We start from the raw sequence: 25,187 nt of genomic DNA on the forward strand, positions 1-25,187 counted from the left end.
AGTAGAAGCGCGGGTTTTTACCCCTTGCTACTACTATGGCATGTCCGCGAGGGGCACAGTTGAGACCGATTAGTAGTAGCGAGGGGTCAAAACTTAGTAGTAGCGCGGGTTTATAACCATCGCTACTACTATGGCATGGTCCAGGGGCACGGTAGAGACCACTTAGTAGTAGCGAGGGTTAAAAACCAACGCTACTGCTATCAACTTAATAGTAGCGAGGGTTAAAAACCCGTGCTACTACTATGGCATGTCCTTGGGGGCACGGTAGAGACCGCTTAGTAGTAGCGAGGGTTAAAAACCCGCGCTACTGCTATCAACTTAGTAGTAGCGAGGTTTAAAAACCTGCGCTACTAGTAAGTAGCAGTAGCGAGGGTTTTTAACCGTCGCTACTAGTAAGATTATGTGTATAGGCTTTTCCCTAGTAGTGCATCCACGCCAAGATATTCCAGGCCACCTCGGAATCCTGCATGCAACCCACATCCGAAAAGGCCCACAAGATTTTTGTGTGCCATAATGGGCCGGCCCAGGTAAAGGCCCACAAAATTCTTGCGGATCATAATGGGCCAGCCCAGCTAAAGGCCCACGAGATTTCGCCGACACTAATGGGCCCGCCCAGCTGTAGGCCCAGAAGATTTTGAGGACCCTGGTAGGCCGGCCCATTAACTGGCTGCCATGTTTTGGGACAAATGCTGGCCCATATTTGATCCGGTCCATTAATGGCTGCCACGTTCTGGGCCTAATAATGGCCCATATGAGATCCGGCCCGTTAAAAGCCTCCCACGTTCTGGGCCAAATCATGGCCCAGATCAGGTCCGACCCTTTAAGAGGCTTTGGCCTCAATTATGGCCCATATCAGATTTGGCCCATTAACTGAATGTTATGCTTTTGGGCCCACTCGCAAAAGGCCCATTTAGTAATTCAGCCTGATATTAGTTTCGGCCTGTTAAGGGCCCGTTTAACATTTCGGCCCTATATTAATTTCGGCTTGTTAAAAGCCCGTCATAGAGTTGGGCATAACTACGGCCCGGTTTGCATCCGGCCTGCTCGCAGCCGATATCTGATTGGGCCAAACAAGGACCAAGACAATTTTGGCTTGTTAAAAGCCAGTGTTTTGATTCGCACAATCATGGGCCGGGGTCCATTTTGGGCTGCTGCTGGCCCGTGAGCTGTTCGACACGTTTCAGGCCCAACCTACTTCTCAGCCTCCTAAAAGCCCATTGAGTTTTCTTGCGAAAAGAAGGTCAGGGGTTACTCGGCCTATTAAAGGCCCGAATCTACTAGTGGGCCAGTTTGACGGGGCCCATGATGCGGATCATACATCGTGATTGCATGACGACCCGATTATGTACCGTAATTTTACAGTTTGGCCGCTTTACTGCGAAGGCATGATATATATACAGTAAAATAACTGCAGCATCGTGAATAAGAAAAAACCTACACTATACAATAAAGCAATTACGACATATTACATCCGCTGGGCATCAAAGTTCGCCACTATGATAATAAAGCACAAGAAGACATCATATTACATACACTGGGCATCAAAGATCGCCACCAGTGCAAATAAACACGCTGACAAAATAGTATACAAAACCGACAACACTTCAATAGAGTTCAAGAAAGGTTAGCCCTGCTGGCGAGCCGCAGCGCAAGCACCTGAGCAAGATGATGAGACTGCGCTTGTTCAACACTTATATCTTCCTCACTCTGAAAGATAAACAAGCAGACAGATGACGGGTTTTTCACATAAAAGTAGCAGTGGTAACAATTCATCATATTTCTTACTGACGAATAAAGTGACACTGTTTAAAAATGCATTAACACAATATGGTATTGTCCAGGTCAAGACATGGCAGGAAATGACATTGTGAAGGAGTTGGCAGCTTCACGAGATGACATATCAAGAACTCATAAGTATCAATGGTTAGTGTGCTGTCAATTTATCCCATTTCAGATTGGCAAATAAAAAGACAGTTTAAATAATAGTAGAATGATATGACATTGTTCATAGTTAAGACATTGGAGAATATGACATTGTGTTGTAGTGGGTAGGTTCACCACACCACTTGATTACGGATGAAGAACAGAAGCATACATGCAGTGCAAAAGAAGATCACTTGCTCTGTATAGTTTAATTTACATGGTATGAAGAAGGAACTTGGTTGTACAACTGAAAACTTAAATTGAGAAGGACAAACTTTTGTTTATGAACTACATAATAAACTTTAAACATGCAATTTGATGCAAACACCAAAAATAAACAGCTGTTGCAGTCATGCCTAACCAAATATACACAACAAAGTTTGAAGGCTTGAGAAGGACAAACTTACATTACTGGTGAAGACAGGCTCTATAAAGTCCTTGTCCATGCTGATGGGGGGGAGGGCAATTCAAGAAGTTTACCACAGAATCTTCTTCATAAGCATTGCCTTTATTCTACATTTTGTTAAGAGTATATATAGATGTGATAATATACGAAAAAATGGAGAATATTTAAGATAAGATGAAGAGTGATGCCACATAACCAAGTAGCTATAAATGTATGTGCAGCCATACAGGTAAAAGGCACAGCCAAGAGCAATGCACAGCTAAACTTCTTCAGTACCAACCTTATGGTAAGAGTAAATATAGATCTAATGTGTAGAAAATGGAGGGCAAAGGAAAATAAGCTGCAGAGTGATGGTACATGAACAACTACCTGTCAATATAAGTACACTGATAAAGGACATCATGTACTTACAAGAACAATGTAGAGCTAAATAAATAATTGGCATTGGATATATTCTACACTAATGTAACCATTCATACAGATCAGATAATTTGGAGCGAACAATTGATAAGCAAGCTATCATGCATACTGTTGTCCCATAATGAACCAGGTGTGTATGAAAGTACAGTGATACAGGACAACATGTACTAACAAGAGCAAAGCAGCGGGCAGCATATTTGCGATATCCTGTTATTCTTTTCAAAACAGAATTCTTCTTCGAGCAGATTTCTTGCAAAAAAGATCCGTAAGGCACATGCGGAAAAGTAGAAGTTCAAATTGTCATGTGATTTCATAGACAGTACCTCATCCTGGGAACGAGACTAGTGCATAACAAGGTTTTTCCATTCAATGTCTTCTAAATTTAGCACAGGAGACTTCATCGGAAATTTGTTTATAGACTTGCCATCAAAGTGTGATTTCCTCAGGTAACACCGATACTGCTGCAATGCTTCCTTGCAAAGCACAAGCAAGCTTTGCTCGTCATGACTATCCATATTGACCCTCACCTAGTTACAACAATGGAATGTAAATCATTGATGTGTTTGATCAGCAGTAAACAGGAAAATAATAACCATGAATAATAGCACTTACACGTAAGTTGGACTGGAAGATGGGAATATATAAAACCTTGCCAAATTAGAAAAGGCACCTTGATGGGTGAACAGGACAGGCCATCTGCCTTTGACTCCTCGAGGTTAGAATAGTCATTAGGATGATATTCTGAACCAGAATCAACAGGTGGGGACCGTATGAGTTTCATTGCTTCCAGAATGGCACTCAATGCCTTGGTGCCAATTTTGTAAGTCATTGCAGTGTTGCACAATATTCTTCTGATGCGTAGATTCTGATATTCACTATAATTGCGTATAATATCTAAGAACCATGAAAACATAAATAATTGTGAGATTATCTTTGTAATGCAGATGATATTCTAATATAGGGGCGCCCCTATAAACACTTATGTGCTATCACTAGATTCTGATGAGAGAGCTCATGTGTGATGTAATATGGTGCGTGCATTTATATAATCTGGCACAAGTACACAAAAAAATAGGCTCCAGAAGTAAGGATAGCTAGCAGATGACAGGTTCATAATATACTGTATAGAGAGTTTATTGCCAAACCATGATAACAAGAGCACACAACAACTAGGCAGATCATAGTGTACATAACAGGGGTACACCATAACCACGATATATAAATTGGGAAAGTGGAACTGGCTTGAAAATATAGTGTTGTATTGCCGCTAGTAATTGAAAGCCTATCGATCATGTACAGGCCAGCTCTATCAATTGTTGACTGCAGATGTCCATGCACCCCTTCCTAACAAGGAACATACTGTATGTACTAAATACAGAATAAACAAAGAGGAACATGTTAAAGAATAGAAGAGGAAGCATATTCTTGAGGTTCCGCTTCATTGCATACAATGTTGGTTGCCCACTCATGATGAATCATAGCGCCCAAAGAAATGCAATTCCACGCTGTCTCTCTATATGTGGCAATTTTGAACAAGAGTCATTAGGATCATATTCTGAATAAGAGTCAACAGGTGGGGAGCGTATGAGTTTCATTGCATCCAGAATGACACTCAATGCCTTGGTGCCAATTTTGTAAGTCGTTGCAGTGTTTAGCTTCAAGAGTGGACTGCTGCTAGTGCGACACAAAGCAGCTACACAAAGCAGCTACACAGATCATAGTGTACATATAACGGGAAAACTTTAAGCATCAGAGTAAAATCAGCAAAGTGGAACTTGCTGGAATATATGTGCTAGTTTGCCGGTAGGGCTAGAAAGGCTTCGGATACCAGATCTCTTCAAGTGAAGGTGTGGTACTGTTAATGTTAGTGTAACTCTTAAAGGCGACACAGCTCCCCACATTTCCATGCTATTCTTATAGGATTCAAGTGGGCAGGCCACTACAAATCCTATTCCTATGTTTACAAGATCCTACGAATCAAAGAGGCTCAAAGTGTCCATCACAACCGACCGTATAGACCTCTACACTTCAAATGTCCGTGCTCATCTTCAGTACAAGGAACATACTGTACAACTATCATACTCCCTCCGTTCCAAAATATAACTCTTGGTAGAGATTTCCACTATGGATCACATACAGATGTATCCAGATACATTTTAGACTGTAGATTCACTCATTTTGCTCCATATGTAGTCCATGGTGGAATGTGGACAAAGACTTGTATTTAGGAATGGAGAGAGTACATATTAAAGAAGAATGGAAGTGGAACATGGTAAATAAGAGCAAGCAGATTTTGGATAATAAAATGTTGGTTGCGCAGTGCCCACACATGATGAACTAGAGCGCATTAAGAATGCAACTCCCAGTTGTCTCTCGACCATTTCAGGCGGTTCGATGAAGATCCTACGTCTCCTAACCCATCTTCTTCCTCGTCTCTGACTCTTGCCATACAGAACACCGCACGGGCTGCCGGCCAGACCACCGGCCCCCACCACCTGTGTTCCTCCGCCACCCCCACCCCCACCCCCGCCCCAACCCCCACCCGCATTGAGTTTTCTTCGTTCGGCGAGGCCCCACAACCACCCGAGCCCCTTCATTCGCACCGGCAAACTCTGCGAGCTCTGAAAAATTTAGTCTACTGTGATTTAACTATTGTGGAATATAAAAGGGGAAAACCATAAGCATTGGGAGTATAGTGTTGAGCGTGCCATGGCGGATCTAAAGGTGCAAACTGGACAAAGGCAACTACGCAACCAAGACAAGAAATCAGAATAAAGCAGCGGCGATCTATTTTCTTGCTGCGATAAATAAGTTGAGCAGATACGAAAGAGTACCGCCTCTGGTGCGGCGCCGTGTACGCATCTACTGAGAATTTGACGATGCTGCGGTAGCGATGGCTGTCGGTGGCGTGGAACCAGATCTAGGAGGGTAGACGGTGGCGGCGGGGCGCGGCGGACGAGACGGTCGTAGGAGCGGCGACAGCAAGGTGGACGACGGTGGGGATGAAGCAAGAGGACGGGATGCAATGATCCCGGTCCAAAGCCGTGGATGAGAGAGGTCGATCTCTTGTAATGGACGGCGGCATCGGCGTATCAGCTCCGGCATGGTGGAGGAGGACGGCGGTGGATGGGGTGGCGGGCGGCGGCGGACGAAGGAGGGTGGGGTGGAGAGGGTGTTTTGGCGCCCACAGAGTACGAATGGTGAAAAGGGAGGTAGAGAGGAAGGGGGAACCATGTATTCAGGGCGCGCTTGTCTCAAATGCGAGGAAATTTACAAACTTAGCCCCCGTTTCAAATTTCTACTACATCACAACAACATTAGTAGGTTGGGGATAGGACGGTAATCTCGCATACACCAAGTATTTGCCGACGAGAGTTTGTTTTTGGCGCCCACCGTGTATATGAATATGAATCGGGGAGGGAGTCGTTTTCAGCCGAGGACACACCATGTTTTGGTGCCCACCATGTATGAATCTGGGTGAGAGGCGGTTACGTCACATTTGGGTGAAATTACAAACCTATCCCTATCGAAACCTATAGAAATCCAGCAGATAGGCTTTGCGTGGCAGGGATAGGCAGTAGTAATTTCCATCTCGTAGATTTTGATTTCGGGAAGTTACTGTGACTTTCCCCGCTTCGTTCAAATTTTGCAGAGTGCATGTTTACGCTCGTGCCAACTCAATTCGAATCCCGTTTGTATTCTATTTTTTTGGGCGGGATCCATTTCAATTGGAATTACATTCTATATACATCATTTTTTATATATACATTCAAAAGCACAACAAAGAATTCTGCTCCTTTATATGTATAATATGATTTACAAATACAACGATCTCGAAATCTTAAGGTTGAATTCGAAAAAATTTAACCAAATTATGTTCTACTAAAATGTATGGATCAGTAATATCTACATATTAAATAACATAGATGTGCGTGAATTCATATGAGTATGCATGTTTGATAGATCAATTTTGGTTCGAGTATGGATTACATGTATCATCATCTCGAATTCAAATATTTGAATCCCTTTTTTGTTTACTCCTTTCACGCCCATCTCTCTCGCATGCATGCTCCTTTAGGTAGCTATCACTCTCTTTTCTCCAGCTCACCCACACGCTCACTTCATGTTTCTCCTATCTTCACAAACATGGTCTCTCGACGTCTCCCTTGAGAAGTGTCACACTCTCCCTATCATTATACATTACACGGTTTTCATTATCTCTCACGTCTCTATTGTTCTCTGGTATCACTCGGTACCTAAGCTTTCTTTTTCACCGCCACACACACAGTCTCCACTCGTCTTTCACTTTGTCTTTCTCTCTATGGGATTCTCTCACACACCCTATATGTCTGTACATATGACTCATACCACTAAAATTACTCTCTCTCTCTCTCTCTCCTGTAGACACAACATTTGTTGCGGTCTCCTTTTCGTCTCCATCCCAGACTGACATTATTCATTTGTTTACCGATCAGACAACCCCGACTACTGTCTCCTCTCTCTCTCTCTCACAGACACAACCACACAACTCCTACTTCCACTCCCCTTCCTGACTACAGTCTCTCTCTCTCAGAAACAAAACTCTCTCTTTCGCACCCCGACTCGTATTTCTCTCACAAACATTTATCGACTAGCTAGCCTCTAGATAGGTTTATACACCCGCACAGTCGTGCTTCCACCATCGCATACATGGCTCTCTCCCGCTCCTTGTATCTATGTAGCTTTTTCTTCCCTTCTTGAGACACGCCCTCTCAATCGTGCACACACACGCTATCGCCTCATTTTAATCTGATACCTAACGTACACACACTCCTTGTGTCTTTGTCACACATGCACTCCGTCCTCCTCCACTCTCCCTCTCTCTCTCACACACATGGGCTTTTTGCAACAACTAGCAAGATGCCCATGCATTGCACGGAACATAAAGATGCATTTGTATGAGTAGTTTATGTTGTGGGGGGGAAGGATGAACGATGGAAGGCCTTATTTGCAAATGTGGAGAGGGGTGTGGGTATCTTTTTGCAAAATTGCCATAGTTTCCTTCCTATCCGTCAGATATAGATCGGACGGCCTATATTGCAGGATGGCAGGCACACGATCATCACCGAAAATGCTTTTTATAAGAGTAGGGATAAAAAATAGAGTTGGTGATAATGCTGGGCCTGTCATCCTGCAATGTAGGTCATCCGATTTATATCTGTCGGATAGGAAGGAAAATATGGCAATTTACCCGCACTCTTCACCACATTTGCACATAAGGCCTTCCCTCGTTCATCCTTTTCTCCCACAAGATCTTGATGTTCCATGCAACGCATGGGCATCTTGCTAGTAAGAGTGGAAATTAGACATATACCACTTCTCGAATCTTGAAACCAACAATATTCCTCCCTTATCTCATCAAAACCACCAAAGGAATATATTTTGAGTGAAACATAACATATTTTTAGTGATATACGTATTTCAAAACTAGACTTTTTTCTATCAAACCGGTGAATATGTATTAATCTACTTTGATCGTGTGGCAACGCATTGGCACATTGCTAGTAGTTATTATAATTTTTTGGACACCAGACAAATGGTGGAGTACATATATGAAGAGAAGAGGCGCACACACGTAGTCGGCCTATCGTTGTCTCGCACACATGAGTGTTATGTAAAGGCGACATTAACAAATAGACCCTAAAACCCTAGGTGCACGATTGCTCATTCGCGGGTACCGGGTACGTGGTGGAGCACCTTTGTATGAATAGTTAGCTCGCGTGATAATTTGATCCGTAGGAGTTGATGGTCGGGACCACAGGTGAACGACTTGGAGCGTGGTGGCTCGCTAGTTGCCACAGATCGAGTAGCCACGTTTAAAATATCATTTTTAGCGGGGTTAAGAGTTCCGATTTTCAATGGCACGTTATAAGTAGTAAGTAGTTTTTAGAACGATTGGTATGGAGCAAAAATGGAATTCATAGTACTACGTACCTCCTTGGTGTATGGTTGTATGGGTTTATGTTGCGAGATGTTGAACCTGGTAGTTCTAAGGCAAATACTATCGTTTAGATTTAGATGCTGGTTTTCAGTAATGAAAATCGGAAGGGGAAACACTTTTTTGATTAAAAAAACTACTACCTCCATTCTGGTTTACTAGTCCCCATCGTACTTTGGGTCAAAGTTTGTTCACGAATTTTACTTGTAAAATGTGAATGGAAAATGAGATTTTGTTATACCCAAACAAAACTGGACTGGAGGGAGTGATTGCTCTAACACGGACACGACCTCTCATAGCGCAGGCATTGAACCGGCGCGCCGACCAAGAGGGCTGCAGGCCCGGCTGAGCACGCCTGCTCGCCGCGTGTAACCAGCTTAAGACTGCCCCGCCTGCCTTTATTAAATCTGCGCGTGTGCCGGCAACACGTCCTTCCGCGAGCCGGCAGGCATTTTAGAACACAAAAATGACTAAAATATAATTAATTTACGCATGGTCTTGACGTGTTGTGCTCGCATTGGTAGCAGGAACTAGTAAAGGTTTTTCTTTATTTATAACTCTCCTCACAATTTTTTTGGCTTTAAGGTGAATCATGGTTGTGGACATTATGTATGAATGTGCACATATCTGTGAACATGAGTTTGATGTGGAAGTTGAACTTGGAATGCCGGGCTTCCGCGTGAACTATACCATGTCCAATCACTACAAGAAATATGTCAACTTATGACCTTCTGTCAGTGACCCTCGAAGAATTGGTCATAAATTTATGACCATTTTAGACCAATTGGTCAAAAGCTGTTGAGGGGGCTGCAAACCCTAAACCATTGCGACCATTTTGGTCAGAAAAGTCGTAATTTCCTTACTCAAAATGGTCACAAAGCAAACAGTGCTAGTCCGCTGCCTTATTTCTAGTTGTTAATGACCAATATAGATGGTCATAACCTTGTAGATTGTGGTGGGTTGTGATGACTAGGCGCCATCTCATCAGTTTTGCCTATGTGTCGTGTCCATGTGGCAGTTTTTGCCCTAGGTTGTGAAGCAACCTATATTTCTATCATTCCCAAAATTCCCAAAAAAATCTCATAAATTCTTTGGGTCATATCTTCATCAAATATGTAAAAATCTTCCTTGCCTAGTTCAAAAATAATTCAAAAATATTCATTTTCCTATTTTGTTCATAGTAACAGTTTGTGAAGGAAGTACCACTTTGGCATGTCCAAATAGTATCCATTTTCTACAATGCTTTCCTATGACCAAATAACGATCCTCCACGAAATGCCAGCTCAATCCATTCATTATTTTGAGCCGAGCTTCAACATTCGTTTTATGTCCAGTGTGGTGGTTTGCAAAGCAAGTACCACCTAGGATCCTCCTTTTGAGCTGGAAATTTGTGAAGATGGTCTTCTTAGTAACTGATCATCCTCAGCCAAAACTCACGCCCATTAGCCATGTACATTTCCCGTACCGCTAATCAAACACTTGGCCGCTAATTCATGTTTGAGCATCGATCGGTCTCCTCATGAGAATCTTATGTTGTAATTTTGTTCCTAGCACCTACCTGGGGAGTCCCAGAACACAAGGCAACGCCACGGTCACGCGGTGACCACGCAACGGGCATGCGAGTTTACGCGCTCTAGAGTTGGGGCCCTCGGCCACCGCCCAAACCTCGACGTATCACCACCAAACAATGTATTTATGATTAAATAGGTACTTATGTAACTAGAAATGATTTTTGGAAAAAATAAATAGCAAACTATGAGGCAGCTGCAGTTCAAATTTGACCCGCTTCCAGCTGAATCGGCGGGAATTTGTCTTTTTCACCAGAGGTGGATCAAAACTTTTCACACCCAACCATCTTGTCAATTTTGCATTAAATATGTCCTAATATTTTATAAAAATGATTTGGTACAATTTTGCAACAATTATTTGGTAGGTCCTTCACAAAAAAACCTCATTTCGGGCACTCGAAAAATGGAAAATGAATTTTCCGTGCAAAGCAAATTAAAACTCCCTTTGGCAACATTGTTTGGAATTCCAAGATGCACCCTTGTGCACAATGTGACATCATTTGAACAAACTATGCCATGAATGTGGCCATAAGATTGATCATTTGGCTTGAAAGCCATTGATCTCCACACATGATAGCTCGTTTCTGAGAACACTTTTTTAAAATAATTGCCGTATTACAAGTTTGTTATTTTTCCTAGGAACTTGGCCACATATGATGACACAATGCGAAGGTTTCCGAATTTTTTGATTTTTTTTGAATTTTTTATGCCTGTTCCAAAATGCGGACAAAACGACGGGAATGACCGTTCCTAGCTAGTGGTTGAATCTTGGAATTTTTTTTGGTCTTTCTCTGATTAAATAGATACTTATGTACCTAGAAATGATTTTTGGAAAAAATAAATAGCAAACTATGAGGCAGCTGCAGTTCAAATTTGACCCGCTTCCAACTGAATCGGAGGAAATTTGTCTTTTTCACGAGAGGTGGATCAAAAAAATTTACACGCAACCATTTTGTCAATTGTGCATTAAATATGGCCTAGTATTTTATAAAAATGATTTGGTCCAATTTTGCAACAATTATTTGGTAGTTCCTTCACAAAAAAACCTCCTTTCGGGCACTTGAAAAATGGAAAATGGTTTTTTCGTCCAACGAAAATGAAAACTTCCTTAGGCAACATTGTTTGCTATTCCAATATGCACCCTTGTGCACAATATGAGATCATTTGAACAAACTATGCCATGAATGTGGCGATAAGATTGATCATTTGGCTTGAAAGCCATGAATCTTCACACTTGATAGCTCATTTCTGAGAACACTTTTTTAAAATAATTACCGTATTACAAGTTTATTATTTTTCCTGGAAACTTGGTCACATATAATGACACAATGCTAAGGTTTTCCAATTTTTTGATTTTTTTTTGAATTTTTTATGCCTGTTTGAAAATGCGGTCAAAACGGCGGGCTTGACCGTTCCTAGCTAGTGGTTGAATCTTGGAATTTTTTTGGTGTTTCTATGATTAAATAGATACTTATGTACCTAGAAATGATTTTTCGAAAAAAATAAAGAGCAAACTATGAGGCAGCTGCAGTTCAAATTTGACCCGTTTCCAGCTGAATCGTCGACAATTTGTCTTTTTCATCAGAGGTGGATCAAAACTTTTTTCACCCAACCATTTTGTCAATTGTGCATTAAATATGGCCTAGTATTTTAGAAAAATGTTTTGGTCCAATTTGGCAACAATTATTTGGGAGGTCCTTCACAAAAAAACCTCCTGTTGGGCACTCGAAAAATGGAAAATGGTTTTTTCGTCCAAAGAAAATGAAAACTCCCTTAGGCAACATTGTTTGCCATTCCAATATGCACCCTTGTGCACAATATGAGATCATTTGAACAAACTATGCCATGGATGTGGCCATAAGATGGATCATTTGGCTTGAAAGCCATTGATCTCCACACATGATAGTTCGTTTCTGAGAACACTTTTTTAAAATAATTGCCGTATTACAAGTTTGTTATTTTTCCTAGGAACTTGGCCACATATAATGACACAATGCGAAGGTTTCCCAATTTTTTGATTTTTTTGAATTTTTTATGCCCGTTTCAAAATGCGGTCAAAACGTCGGGAATGACCGTTCCTAGCTAGTGGTTGAATCTTGGATTTTTTTGGTGTTTCTCTGATTAAATAGATACTTATGTACCTAGAAATGATTTTTTTTAATAAAGAGGAAACTACGAGGTAGCTGCAGTTCAAATTTGACCCGCTTCCTGCTGAATCAATGAAATTTGTCCTTTTCACGAGAGGTGGATAAAAGCTTTTGACACCCAACCATTTGGTCAATTGTGCATTAAATATGGCCTAATATTTTAGAAAAATGATTTGGTCCAATTTTGCAACAATTATTTGGTAGTTCCTTCACAAAAAAACCCATTTTGAGCACTCAAAAAATGATTAAAAATAGCTAGAAATATGAAAAATGCATACAAATTGGTCCTAATCCATAAAATGTGGTCTAACTCTAGTGAAAATTTGTGTGGTGCCCTTTTGCAAAATATTTTTGATAGCTACTTCATAAAATCTCTCTATTTTTAGTACTTAAAAACTATTCTACATCACTGATTTTCTGAACCAATCATAACTCTGTCCACGGATCGACGACATGGCGTCCATCCATCCATCCATCCATCTCTCCATCCCACATCCATCCATCCATCTATCTACAGAAAAGAAAAAAAAGAAAAGAAAAAGAGATACCCACCACCCGCAGCCCAAACCCTAGCTCAGATCGACCCCTCCCCCCGTCGCCCCCTTCCTCCCTCGTCCCCATCTCCTCGCCGCCGCCCCCTTCCCGATCTAGATTCCTCCTCCGCCGCCCCTCCCTTCCACCACCTAGTCGCCCCCTCAGCAAATCAAGCGAGCCACCCAACCTCACCGGCCTCCTCCTTCTCTTCTGGTGAGATCCGACGGGCACATCTTCCTGCAGCCACGAGCGACCACCCTGGCCTCCACTCCACCGTCGGCATCCTTTCCCCTCCCTCTCCGTAGATCCTTTTGAGCAGCCACCTCGAGGGTGTCGCCGCCACCAGCGAGAGGGGGAGGGCGCTGCCATCAGCCGCGGCGGAGAGGTGGAGCCCCGGCACCCCCGACGGCTTCACCGTCCCTAGGAGCCACTTCACCCCGCGCCTGAGCACCAGCTGCTGCTCCTATCGCGTCACCGCGCGGGTGAGCAGCGGCGGATTCCCCGTACGTGAGGGCGAAGCAGGCGCAGGTAACACGACCGACCACCACCGCTACCATCAGGCGCGATCCCTTTCGCTTATCTGCTGAGGATGGATGGATGGATGGATGCAGGTTCGTGTGGGACGAGGGAAAGTACCCAGGTCGCCAAGATCGAGGATGACATGAAGGTAACTAACTCTGCTTCTCTCTCTATTCATTAGCCCACTTCTTCTTCATACTGACCAAATCACGCATGGATGCCAGTGAGATTTTGGAACATTGGCAGCAACATAACACTGCATTAGCTAGGCTAGTTGGGTACTGTATTTTGGACAGTGTTGATCTTGCCTGCCAAGTGCAGTCTTAGTTTTATACATACCTTCATTTTATTTTGTGCTCATAGATGCAAATAAGTGTTTTGGTTGGATGTTACATTTACAGAAGGACTGAATATGCCCTTTTGTCTAGTACACCCAACACCACCTGAGGATCAAATTCACTGTTAGAAAGTTAGAAATTGATATTACAGGTTCCTTATAGTGCAAACCAAAGCAGCTACTCCAACAACCATCAGATGAAACCATGTTTTTTAAAATTAAAGGGTCTGATTGATATTGGTCCTTCTTTTGACAGATATAATATGTATACTTTATTCTCTTACAACTAATAACATTTTTAAACTTCTTTTGGTCGTGCTTTCGCTTTCACTACAGACCAGATCAGTGGTGAACGAAAGAAACAAGTGCACAACTAGTATCAGTGGGCTTGTATTTTTCTTGTGTAGCTGCTCTGCACTTGTTGTACAGCAAGTTGATCACTATCTACCCTGCTGGGAATTTTCACTTTATATAAAATTTTGAGAGGAAAATGCTGGCTAGAAACTCAACTCTGCTTCTTGTTGTTGGAGTTTCAGGCTTGTTGCATAGTTCGTAGCTTCAAGTGTACTCTGGCTTCTAGCCACAGTGCACTACAAATTATTATAGAATTACAAAGTGTACACAACATTGCACCTTACACATTCTGCTCTTGTGAAATTAAATGCCATGACTGGGCATTCTTTTATCAACTTGCTGTATATTTTCTCTGCTTTAGGCTACTTTATAACTTGTGCCTTTTAACTTGATGTACATAGCATGCAATTTTTTACTGTATCACATTCACACATGATACTGTTGATATAGAGTTGTTTTCCGAGCTAGTTCTGTTTACTCTTAATATAGGTCTATTTGTCACCAATACTTGCCTGCTATGCTATAGTAGACCTTGTTCATATTTATTAGGTAAGTTTGCTTGTCCTTGGTATCTATATGCATGCCATTTGTGTTTCAGGCTTTCTCTAAAATGAAATAATAGGCCTATTAGTCACCAATACTTGAGTTAATCTAACTCCTTACCTGCTATGCTATAGTAGACCTTGTTCATATTTATTAGCGAAGTTTGCTTGTCCACAGTGATCCATATACATGCCATTTGTGTTTAACGTTCTCTGAAATGAAATAATAAGATTCACACTCCATGGACCAGGACGACCACCGGGACCTCCACGGCGATGATGAAGCCTGCACATGGTCGAGCTCGATGGAACAACAGTGCCTCAGTGTGGTGCAGCTGAGTTGGGCCTCTCCGGTGCATCAGGAATTCTGCATGCTGCTGTCCTTTGTCTCATCATCTTAACTTCTGTTGTCCTTTGTCTCATCATCTTAACTACTACAGTAGTAGGAGTATTTTATATGCTGTTCATTTCTTGGCCGCCCAGCATGTTTGCTAATCATCCATCTGCCTCATGTTATATGATCCCTACCTAGTAACTTCATTGTATGCATACTTGTGGTGTTGGTTCAATTTAGTTAAATTAATATATATACTGCTATGCCACAACTACTACTACTGTCTGCATTTAATCCTGATTAGTAGCTTCATCCATAAGTGGCAAACAAAAAAATGTTGATTTTCATCTTATCTCTGTGACAACCAATGGAGTTGAATTGCAGCATGCATGTCAAAGCTGGGTTCAATTCTTGGGCAATATATGGTAGTTTCCACTCTTCACGCCCAAGATTAGTATGCTGCAGCTCTCCCTCCTCACTCCACACATCCAGGTACTAGTTACCCAACGAGCAGCCCTGCACCTCGCTGGATCTCGCCCAAACCCCGCTCATCTTGCTGCTTGTGGCAGGGAATACTCTCTGTTGAGTATTTTGAGGAATGAATATCTGTTAAATATGGAGTTAGGATCATCTAATAAAATTTCTACTATATAGAATATATATGCATGAAACTGAGATTGCTAGCATCATTTACACAAGATACACCCTTTGAATTGAATTGATTGGTTCAGTTTCATATATTCTTCACCCAACCTTCTATCATGCTTATAACTAGTGCTCTGCTCATGTTGTTAGACAGGATTTTCACTTCCTGCCATCCCAACCTTCTATCATGCTTACAAGATTTTTCTTTGCATGGCAGTAGCACCAGTACCTTGCTGCTGTTGGGAACGGAAGGGAGCTCTTCCATGCATTGAATCTGGGGAGAAAATCACCTTCGGCATGTACACCATCACCTTGGGCATGCTTGTGTTGCTGCTGCTCGGCCTCAACATGTCCTGGAGTGCCATTAGCGCCGCCCTCACGCTCATCTTCCTCGACTTCAAGGACGCTCGCCCCTACCTCGAGAAGGTAATTGTGTGTCCATCCGTCTGCAGTTAACGAAGTTGTGCCCCATTGATGTCCTACTAATGTTAATTGTTACTACCATGGTGCTGATGCTGTTCAGAATATGATATGTGCCTTAATTCTAAGTTCTGGTCTCTCTTAAGAGACATTTCTAGCTTTTCTGACTCAAAGTTGTTAACTTGGTACTGCATGAGTTTTACTACTGCTAACACAAAGAGTATTTACTACTGCCAACACAGAGACTTTGTATGCATGCTACCTGATGAGTGCTTTCTTTGTAATATTTCACCTTCGTATGCATAGATTTATTCGGTTTGAATTCTGCATGACATGAAATAGATATTTACAGTGTTTTTCTCAACTTGTTTTCACTGTCACTTGATATATACTTGCTTGTACTTGAAGCTGTGGGTTAATGTTGGTGGTTTTGTTCTACTTGGATGCATTGGTACCCATCATCGAGCGAACGGATGCAACAGCGGCAAGAAGCTCATGGCTGTGTGCATCTAAAGCACACCATGGACACCATCCACTTCCTCATAAATGCTAACTCAATCCAGATCATCGTCGACACTATCATCCACAGGTATCTTCCTTGGTTCCCTTTATTCTCTCCTGTCTTTGTGAAGTTTAGTATGCGTGTGCTGACGAGTATTGTTAGATCTTGCCAGTTGAATGTATGGTCGTGATAGTAGAATGGTATTTTGTTTTAGGCGCAATGTGTTGTAGTGCAGTTTTTTTGCACAACCTACATATGTGCCATGCATATTCATATTGTTTCTCTGTTTCTTATATGAACTACTATCTCATTTTAACTTGCTCGACAACAAAAAGCATGGTACTAGCTGAATGTTGAATGGTCTGTTCTTGAATGGTCTGTTCATAATATATTTGCCCCAATTTTTCTCATTCTTTTCTGATTCATGTAACACGATGACAGAGGAAGCCATGTTGTTGTTTTGTTTGGTCTCAGCCCTGACTATCGCCGTCGAGCGAGTCCGGCGTGTTGTTCATCTGACTATGGTTCGAGCCCTGACTACTGAAGTTTTTGTCCTGTTGAAGTTGCATAGAAATATGAGAGAGTCCAGCGAGTCCAGGATCTTGTGAAGTAGTACTATATTACACTTGTAGAGCTTGTAAAGTATTGTATTATACATGGCCCTTTGTACTGGCATGGATAGAGCTTGTAAAGTATTGTATTATGTGATCTGGTTGCTCTTGTTTAAGTATTATGTGTGTTTTTTGTCTCTGCGAATCTGAATACTGCTTGAAATATGAAGAATATGAGTCTGATAGATGGGACCCACTTACCTGACAAATTGAAACCTGTTACCAGAACCTGACAACTGGGACCCATCTGACTAGTGGACCCATTTAATAAAAAAGAAATGAAATTGTTTAGCCAAAATGGCCGCGGCCCAACAATAAAAAAGGCTTCCATATTGGGCTTGGCCCATGATCCTGACCAAAAATTGATGAAAAAAAACACAAATAGGATGAATTGTTGAGCTCGGCCCATGTAGAAAATCGAATTGGACCGGGCTGAATCTTGTGCCACATCAGCTTGCCACGCTGGATGCCTACGTGGCCTGGGGGAGGTTGCTAGTGACCAAAACGCCACAGTAGGAATATTTTGGTCGTAAACGTCTTTGACCATTCCAGAAGAAAGGTCGCTATAGTCAGTTTACGACGGCCAGCTTTTAACCTTCTGTTTTTGGTCACAAAAAGGTCATAAATGGAAATTTGTGACCTTTCGGTGACCAATAGTGGTGGTCATAAGTTGACATATTTCTTGTAGTGAATGCTTTGTCTGTTATTGTTTGGAAAGTAATTGTTGTTATTACATGACCCAAAAAAACATTTTGTGCCACATCAGTAGATGCACAGACATCACAACAGGCATGCTGACTGGATAAACATTTGAACCTAGCTATTATGAAGGAAATTTTGTATTGACAACAGTTTTAGATAGCAGGAGATGCCTAGCATGCTCTGCCTCTGCTAGCTTATTTCTGGCTTCTTCCATCTCTTCTTTGGCTTGGGTGAAGAGAGCATCTGATTGCTCTATTCGCTCAGGAACTCGGCTACATTCTCAAGGGCTCCTGCACGCTTTCTTTCAGCCTTTACTAATGCGATGAGGACACGAACATCTAACGACTCCACCTGGCTTGTGTGTAATCCAGCATCATCTAGGAATTTGCACCTTGTGTCTAATCCAGCGTCATTAGGGAACTGGCACCTTGTGTGTAATCCAGCCTCATTTTGGGAACATGATCTCGAGGTTGACCATACTTCCCTCCTCGCAGGAACTGCATCCTGACATGAAGTTACTTATTTTTTAGATCAATACTCAGAGCAACCTAGATCCACTTAGTAGAAGCCAGATAAACAGAACTCGGAGAAGTGAATTCAAAAGGAAAAGAAATATAAAAACAGACTACAAGGTGAGAACACCCACTTCCCACATCAAGCTAAAAACGAAAGCATTAGGACAATTAAGACTCTTCTTATTACACATCGAAGAACACCATGCTTAAGAGAAACAGAAGCTACAACATATACACATCGAAGAACACGAGGCGAAACGAAAGTAATTGAAAGGGTGTTACTTACCAAAGCTCGTATCACAGGTTCAGTGCAGCTCCTCTTTAACTTGCCATGCTCCTTGAAGATGTCCCGAATATCCCGTGTTTGGTCTTCATTGATCCTCTGCATGTTCGCACTCGTGGTTTTAAAATCTCAACATGGAAAGAAAAATATACTACTAGTAATACTCGCGCATCTTGTGGGCAAAATTAAAGCACTCATATGCCATGTTAGAGCATCTCCAACAGAATCACAACGCGCGGTGCTTTAAAAAAGCGTTTGCAGTGCTGAGATCGAGAAGTAGATACTAGAGAGTAGATGATAGTTCTTAGCATAGATAGATAAAAAAAGATAATTCAACTACTCCTCATCGTCCCACTCCTCCTCGGTGATGTCTGATACGTATCCAACGTATCTACTTTTCCAAACACTTTTGCCCCTGTTTTGGACTCTAACTTGCATGATTTGAATGAAACTAACCTGGACTGGCGCTGTTTTCAGCAGAACTACCATGATGATGTTTTATGTATAGAAAAGAAAAGTTCTCGAAATGTCCTCGAAATCCATGGAGGCACTTTTTAGAATAAATAAGATTTTTTGGCGAAAGAATCAAGGCCAGGGGGGCCACGGGCTGTCCACGAGACAGGGGGCGCCCCCCCTAGGGGAGCGCCCTCCTATCTCGTGGGCCTCCCGGACCTCCTCCGACCTCAACTCCAACTCCATATATACCGTCTCGGGGAGAAAAAGTTCAAGGAAAAAGTTTCATCGCGTTTCACGACACGGAGCTGCCGCCAAGCCCTAATCGCTCTCGGGAGGGTTGATCTAGAGTCCGTTCGGGACTCCGGAGAGGGGGATTCGTCGCCGTCGTCATCATCAACCATCCTCCATCACCAATTTCATGATGCTCACCGCCGTGCGTGAGTAATTCCATCTTAGGCTTGCTGGACGGTGATGGGTTGGATGAGATTTACCATGTAATCAAGTTAGTTTTGTTAGGGTTTGATCCCTAGTATCCACTATGTTCTGAGATTGATGTTGCTATGACTTTGCTATGCTTAATGCTTGTCACTAGGGCCCGAGTGCCATGATTTCAGATCTGAACCTATTATGTTTTCATGAATATATGTGTGTTCTTGATCCTATCTTGCAAGTCTATAGTCACCTATTATGTGTTATGATCCGACAACCCCGAAGTGACAATAATCGGGATACTTCGCGGTGATGACCGTAGTTTGAGGAGTTCATGTATTCACTATGTGTTAATGCTTTGGTCCGGTTCTCTATTAAAAGGAGGCCTTAATATCCCATAGTTTCCACTAGGACCCCGCTGCCACGGGAGGGTAGGACAAAAGATGTCATGCAAGTTCTTTTCCATAAGCACGTATGACTATTTACGGAATACATGCCTACATTACATTGATGAATTGGAGCTAGCTCGGTGTCACCCTATGTTATAACTATTGCATGAGGAATCACATCCGGCATAATTATCCATCACTGATCCATTGCCTACGAGTTTTTCACATATTGTTCTTCGCTTATTTACTTTTCTGTTGCTACTGTTACAATTACTACAAAAACCCAAAAACATTTACCTTTTCTGTTGCTACTGTTACCATTACTATCATACCACTTTTGCTACTAAACTCTTTGCTGCAGATACTAACTTATCTAGGTGTGGTTGAATTGACAACTCAACTGCTAATACTCAAGAATATTCTTTGGCTCCCCTTGTGTCGAATCAATAAATTTGGGTTGTACTTCACCCTCGTAAGCTGTTGCGATCCCCTACACTTGTGGGTGATCAAGACTAATTTATGGCGCCGTTGCCGGGGAGCATAGCTCTATTCTCTGAGTCACTTGGGATTTATATCTGTTAATCACTATGAAGAACTTTAAAGACGCTAAGATCAAGATTTTGCCCTCAACTACGAGGGGAGGTAAGGAACTGCCATCTAGCTCTGCACTAGATTCTCCTTCCGTTATTAGTAAGCTTGCGACACCTAAACCTGTCACTGCTATGAATTCTGATATGTTACATGTTATCGATGATGCCACTTCTGCTTTGCATTATACTTATGATGAAACTACTTCTGTGCGTGATACTACTTTGCCATTAGGTGAATTTTTAGATGAACAACTTGCTAGAGTTAGGGGGAATGAAAATATTGAAGATGCTATTGATGATACTGATGATGAACGTTCCCCCAATGATTATGTTTTACTTGTTGTTCCTAAGGGTTATGTTATGAACAAAGAAGCTGCTGAAGCTATTCTTGCTTGCAATGATAGATCTGATCTTAAGAAATTATTAGCTAAATGGAAGAAGCAGTCTCTTAATGCTAGAATGAAACCCGATCCTACTTTTGCTACTTCACCTATCTGTGTTACTGATAATGATTATGAATTCTCTGTTGATCCTGATATTATTACTTTAGTTGAATCTGATCCTTTTTATGGCCTTCATTCTGAAACTGTTGTGGCACATCTTACCAAGTTGAATGATATAGCCACTCTATTTACTCATGATGAGAAGTCTCGCTATTTATATATCCTTAAGATATTTCCAGTCTCATTAAAGGGTGATGCTAAGACTTGGTATAATTCTCTTGCTCCTAGTTGTGTGCGTAGTCCCCAGGATATGATTTATTACTTCTCTGCTAAATATTTTCCTACTCATAAGAAACAAGCTGCCTTGCGGGAAATATATAATTTTGTGCAAATCAAAGAAGAGAGTCTCCCACAAGCTTGGGGGAGGCTTCTCGGTTGCTTTATGCTTTGCCTGATCACCATCTTAAGAAAAATGAAATACTTGATATCTTTTATAATGGACTAATCGATGCTTCCAAGGACCACTTGGATAGTTGTGCTGGTTCTGTTTTCAGGGAAAGAACAGTCGACGAAGTTGAAATACTATTGAATAATATGTTGACTAATGAAAATAATTGGACTCTTCCCGAGCCAGTTCCTGAAGCAATTCCTGAACCAATTGAGCCAACTCCTGAGCCTATTCCTAAACCCACTTCGAAGAAGAGAGGTCTTTTATTTCTCAGTCCTGAATATATGCAATAGGCAAAGAAATCAATGAAAGAAAAAGGTATTAAAGCTGAAGATGTTAAGAATTTACCACCTATTGAAGAAATACATGGTCTGAATATACCGCCTGAAGAACTACATTGTCTTGATAACCCAACACAGCTTAGTGAAGTTAAATTCTCTCTATAGATACGATAAAGTTGAAATACCCTCTACTAAATTTCATAGCCCATGCTTAGATGAATTTGATGACTTTATGGCTAGACAAGAAAGTTTTAATGCTTATGTTGGTAGAGAGTTAAAGAATAATGCTTTCGAGATAGGACGCGTAGGTGATAATCTGGCTAGAGTTAAAGATGAACTTCACCGCGTTAGCAAATATGCTTCTATGGTTGCTACTCAAGCTGAGCAAGTACTCAAAGCTCAAAACGATTTGCTTGATGAATTGAATAATAAAAATGACTTTGCTGTTAGAGTGGCTACTAGAACTGGTAGAATGACTCAGGAACCTTTGTATCCTGAAGGCCACCCTAAGAGAATCGAGCAAGATTCTCAGAGAAATAATCTAGATGTTCCTAGTTCTTCTAAGAAGAAGAAGAAAAAGAAGAATGATAGGACTTTGCAAACTTCTAGTGAACCTAATGTAGAAACACCTGAGAATCCCAATGATATTTCTATTTCTGATGCTGAAACGCAATCAGGTGATGAACATGAACCTAGTAATAATGTTAATGATAATGTTCATGTTGATGCTCAACCTAGCAAAGACAATGATGTAGAGATTGAACCTGCTGTTGATCTTGATAACCCACAATCAAAGAATCAACGTTATGATAAGAGAGATTTTGTTGCTAGGAAGCACGGAAAAGAAAGAGAACCATGGGTTCAGAAACCCATGCCCTTTCCTCCTAAACCATCCAAGTCAAAGGATGATGAGGATTTTGAGCGTTTTGCTGAAATGATTAGACCTTATTTCCTACGTATGCGCTTAACTGATATGCTTAAAGCAAATCCTTATGCAAAATATATGAAGGATATCATCACAAATAAAAGAAAGATACCGGAAGCTGAAATTTCCACCATGCTTGCTAATTACACTTTTAAGGGTGGAATACCAAAGAAACTTGGAGATCCGGGTGTTCCAACTATACCATGCTCCATTAAAAGAAATTATGTTAGAACTACTTTATGTGATCTTGGAGCCGGTGTTAGTGTTATGCCTCTCTCTTTATATCATAGACTTGAATTGAATAAGTTGACACCTACTGAAATATCTTTGCAAATGGCTGATAAATCAACTGCTATACCTATCGGTATTTGTGAGGATGTGCCTGTTGTGGTTCCAAATGTCACTATTTTAACGGACTTTGTTATTCTTGATATTCCCGAGGACGATAGTATGTCTATTATCCTTGGTAGACCTTTTCTTAATACTGCAGGGGCTGTTATTGATTGCAACAAAGGCAATGCCACTTTTCATGTTAATGATAATGAGCATACGGCACACTTTCCGAGGAAACAATCTCAAGTTCATAGCATCAATTCTATTGAAAAGTTCCAACTATCATTTTTGGAGGTTTTGAATTTCCTCTCCCTACTGTCAAGAAAAAGTATGATATTCTTATTGTTGGGGATTTTCATATCCCCGTTGAGGTAACTTAGTGTTATTCGAAATTTCTCTGGTTCCGTGTTATCCGGAATGAGTTTCTTAACAAGACTTGATCAACCTTGTTAGTGGATTCATTTTGATGATCACGAGATGGATGAAACTAGAAGGCACAACCTTCTGTACCCTCCTTTTACTTTCTGTTATTTAGAATAAATAAAGCAAAAATAGTATTATCTGTCTGTTTTCTGATTTATCCGTGCAATAAAAAAATAGTCCGAAAATAAAAGTGCTCCAAATGCCCTGCAAATTTAGTATGTTTTTTTCTGGAATATTTGGGGATTTTAGGCACTAAAAACACTGCAGGAGGGCCAAGCACCAGGCCACGAGAGACGAGGGCGCGCCCTCCCCTGTAGGGCATGCCCCCCTATCTCGTGGGCCCCTGGTGACTCCCCTCCACTTATGCCAGCACCCACACACTTCATCTTCTACCCAAAAAAACCCCATCCAGCTCAAGCCCGAGTTCTAGCTCGTTTTGCTGTGATTTTTGATCTCTTATCTCAAAGCTCCATTCGCAAAACTGCTTTCGGAGATTGTTGCTTGGTATGTGACTCCTCCATTGGTCCAATTAGTTTTTGTTCTAGTGCTTTATTCATTGCAAATCCTTGCTGCCTTGGTGACCCTGTTCTTGAGCTTGCATGTCAAATTTTTGAGGTGCCAAGCAATTCCAATACATGATATAGGCTCTAGGCACTTGTAGGAGTAGTTGCTATCGATCTTGTTTAGTTTTATGCACTTTTATTTTGAAGTTACTAAAATTTCAGAAATTTTCAGAAAAAGAAATATGCTTAGAAGAATGTACCAAGGTGGTTCCTCGGCAAAGAAAGGGCCAAGGATTGCTATACGAGAGCAAGATGTTAAATTGCCGAGGGATGCATATGTATGGGCTTGTGAGTGGCCATCCGATGATTTTATGGTCGAAGCAGGCTTCAATGAGGAATTTGATGCGTATGTGCGTAATGCCGAGCTGGAGGACTTCTTACTAGATAAGTGCCCTCAATATTATCATTTGACTGATTCCTTTCTGCGGAGGTTCGAATATATTTCTTCGCGTAATTCTCCTAGCGTTATGTTTGATATTTATGATACATCTTATACCATGGATTTAGAGGATTTCACAACTGCTTGCAAACTCCCTCAGTGGGGTAATATCAATGATCCTCGCAAATCTTAACTTAGAGATTTTCTTGCTAGTATTACTGCGGGAGAATCTAGGGACGTAGCACAAGCTACCATAGGGAGCATTCATTTTCCTGCTATACATTACTTTGCTCTCTTTATTGGTAAATGCATTAACGGTAAGGACGAAGTAAGTCACTTGCGTGCTCCTGATCTTTGTGTCCTCAAGAGTGTTGTGTCTGGTTACAGAGGTTATAACTTGGGGGCAATAGTTGCACGTAGGTTGCATAATATAGTAAAAAGGGAAATTTCTTTGGAGGAATTTATGCAACTCGTGTGGCAAATTTTCTTAATATAGCTCCACGAGAGGGGGACATGATTGTATCTCCTGTTTATTTAGATAAAGAAGCTATGTTTGATCATCAATTTCTTGAGAGGAATGAACAATTCCTCCATTATCGACTAATCTATGATAGACGCAATGTCGTCCCCGTCACTCTTCCTGCTCCCTACCTTTTTGATTATCAGGCAAGAGGAGGATATGTTATCACCAGGGAAGAAGCCACTGAATATGAGAGGGGAATGGAGGCAGCTCGCCAACACGCTGCTGCCCAGGAGGCCGTTGCCTCTTCATCTCAGTACAGTCCCAGT

The sequence above is a fragment of the Triticum aestivum genome, chromosome 2B (genome assembly GCF_018294505.1).
Source record: "Triticum aestivum cultivar Chinese Spring chromosome 2B, IWGSC CS RefSeq v2.1, whole genome shotgun sequence".
In the NCBI taxonomy this organism is placed as follows: Eukaryota; Viridiplantae; Streptophyta; class Magnoliopsida; order Poales; family Poaceae; genus Triticum; species Triticum aestivum.